This window comes from Mandrillus leucophaeus, unplaced genomic scaffold (genome assembly GCF_000951045.1).
Source record: "Mandrillus leucophaeus isolate KB7577 unplaced genomic scaffold, Mleu.le_1.0 Scaffold457, whole genome shotgun sequence".
Classification (NCBI taxonomy): domain Eukaryota; kingdom Metazoa; phylum Chordata; class Mammalia; order Primates; family Cercopithecidae; genus Mandrillus; species Mandrillus leucophaeus.
The window spans coordinates 769,202-772,543 of record NW_012104887.1 but is presented as its reverse complement, the minus strand read 5'-3'; positions in this window follow the sequence as shown (position 1 = coordinate 772,543).

Genomic DNA, 3,342 nt, shown 5'->3' with positions numbered 1-3,342 from the left:
TGTTCGTGGTGCCCAGCTCAGGGTCTGGCACTGAGGGAGTTCTCAGGAGAGTGTTCATCAGTTATTGAATGAAAGCGATTGCAAACCTCCTCTCACCTGCATTCCTGTCCCAAATGTCCTGTTGGGGGTGCTGAGATTTCTCCCAGGATGCAGCAAATCCCTTTCCTTAGACCAGCCCTTACCTTACACCATTCATGCCCCAGGATCCCTCTCTGTGGGACATTGGAGGAAAATGAGTCTGTTCTGAAGAAGTCCTCTTGTGGCTCCCCCTGTCATTAGGAGCAATGTCTGCACCTAAACTCCCATTCTCTGGGTTGCCACAACACCCCAGTGTGGGGGAACTTCCATATTTTCTTAAAATGCTATGCTTGTGTTCTTTCTCTCATGAGCTTGAGTCCCTTTGGAGAGACATTAATATCTGAATCCCAAGTGTTTAACACAGTGTAAAGAAAATTAAACACCCAATAAATATTTATGAGATACCATTTGGAAACCTCCTTCAACTGTAAGTACAGAAGAATATTATAAGTATCACTGCTTTGTACACTAGCAAGGGACACTTACTCTGGCACCTGACCTAGGGCAGAGCTTTTTAATGTAACAATGGATGTCTCCAACCCTTCTCCCAGCATGGTTATTCCCTCTAACCCGCACGGACCTGAAGAGCATCCACTGCTACGGCAGCCCCAAGGTCGAGGCTCCTGGGTCTGGGGCGGGGGCTCATGGTCGCATCTTCCCCCTCTTGGAGTTGCTGCTGCCCCTCCCTATAAACCAGCTCTGATCCACCCTGTGGCTCTCCCTGGCCAGAGGCAGGAAACTCCTGTGGAGTAAGTTTCTCTCAGTCCCACTGCTCAGCTCCGCTGCTCCTTGAGGGTTTGGATGATGACAGGCATTGCCCATTTCCCCTGAGGCTTCTGTCCCAATTTGTCCTTATTCCCCGCTTCTTTGGTTTTCATTTACCAATGGCTTGTCCTTTGTGGGTTGTTCTCATCCCCTAAACCTGCTGACTTTCTTTCTTTCATCTGTTCCCTCAGTTCTGGGCTTCCAGGGTGTGGACTCAGCTCAGGACCCTGCAGGAGACACAGAGTCAGGTCTCAGCTGCCGGTGCTGTGCCGCGTTAAAAACCATCTCAGTTCCTCAGAGACTCAGAGAAAACACAGCAGGAAGGGACCTCAGAGAGGAGCAATAAGCCCCTACCTTACTGACAAGGAAAGTGAAGCCAAGAAAGACTAAGACTCTCCCAGGCTCCGTCACCACATGGTGGCAGCAGATCGACCAACAAGCCTTGGCCTCAGCCTCCAGGTCCAAAGCACCTAACTCACCTTCCAGGAACTCACTGCTGCGTTTCAGAAAACTCTGGATGAAAAACAGCAATTTCCACTGTGAAAACAAATAAAGTAAAAGGGCATTTCACTGGACAAACCCTTTATCACAGTTCTGTAGTTCTAGTATTTATACTCAGTCAGTTGTCATTCGCTGGCTGGTAGATTGGGGCAGGGAGGACATAAAGATTAAATAGTGCTTAACACAAGCCTGCTTTCCCAGTCTGGGATCTCAGCTCCACCATTCTTCAGGGAGTTTCCTCTGCTGTAACTGCTGGAGAGTCTCAGCCCTCACGTGGGTCATTTCTCCATGACGATACCTGTTATTTTCTTCCTCTCTTGGAGATAAGAGAGGGCAGAGATTGGTTCTGCGTCTCCACAATTCTAGGTTTTCTCCTAAACCAGCCAGGTCAGCTGAAAGCAATCATGACAGAGAGGTCAGGTCAGTGAAGAGGGTCCCAGAGGAGCAGGGGGTCACAAGGACAGCCCTCATGGAGATGGTCAGGATCGTGATATGGGCACATTTGACTAATTCTGCTGCGGATGATGTGCCAAGGATTAAGGGGGAGGATGCTGCCATAAGGAGAAAGGGCAAGAACCAAAGGAATAGGAGAAGAAGGAAAATAAAATGATTTCTATAAAGACAGAAAGAAATGCAGAGCCCAGAGGCAAAGCCCGTGTAACAGAGGTTAGTTCCAGGTTGTGGATCCTAATCAAGAAATTCCTGCTGGGCTTTGCTCAGCCCCATTTCAAAAAGGTTTTGGATCAGTGACTTGTTTGTTACTTCCACCTTCCCCCTTTGTGAACAAGAATCACTAGAATTGTTTTTCTATGTCTGTCCCACCATTGCACACTGAGGGCAGATAAGCTCTTTGTTGAGTTTCACAGGTTGATAGAGGGAAGGGAATTATGTCAAGGATCTGGACTTAATGGACACCCTCAGAAGCCTCATTCACACTTAGTGTAGATGATTAAGATAAGATTTTAAACTTTTGATCTGATGTGGTCTACATAACATTTTTCACTTTGAACTTATGCTTTAATGACATGAAATTTGGAAACCTTAGGGGAGAGGATGAATGTATTTTGCAGATGGGGGAATGTGAGTGTCCGACTGTGGTAGATGGAATATCTGAAATGGTCCCCAGACATGCCACACCCTTGTCTCTAAAGCCTGTTAAGGTGAGGAGACATCATTCCTGTGATTATGTTGTTATATGCCAGTTATATGACTTTAAGATGATGAGATTCCCTGTGTAAACTGGATCTTATCACATCGCTGCATATATGCCAGTGGTTTCTCTAGCTGTCAGGAGAAGGTGATGTCAGAAAGAATGGGAGCTTGAGAAGGACTTCATGAGCTGTTATTGGTTGGAAAATGGAAAAGGCCTGGTGAGAAAGAATGCAGGTGGCCTCTGGAGTCAGAGCGTCTCCTGCCCGACAGCCAGCACAGAGAAAGAAAACTCAGTCTTTCAACCCCCCAAAAATGAATTCCTCCTATATCTGAAGAGAACTTGGAGAAGTAGCCTGAGCTCCACATAATTACATAGCCAGACACACCTGAATTGAGCTTCCTAAAACCCTTATCATGGAACCCAGCCTCTGTTCCAGACTTCTGTGGTTTCAATCCACTACAGCAAAAATCTTGCACTCACCTTTATGCCACTATTCTGGAGCCCTTGCAACCTGAAGAAGATAATGAGAGGCATTCCAAGCACGTGAGGAGTATCTCTAATGTTACCAGCCAAATTTCTGCAAGAATAAAGATGGTACAATACTAACTCCACATAATCTTATTTGCAAATTCATCATCTATCACTATTTATTATAGCAGATTATTATTTTTTTTTTTAGCTCCTTCATTTAGGTTTGCCAGACCAGGTTTGGTAGCAACTATCAGTTATCAGTAAAAATGAAACAACTCACAAAGAGCAATGAAAAGGACTATTATTAAGTTCCCCAACAAAGTGCCTAAAATGCAATATTTCCTCTAAATGTCACAAAACTAAGACAATGAGTC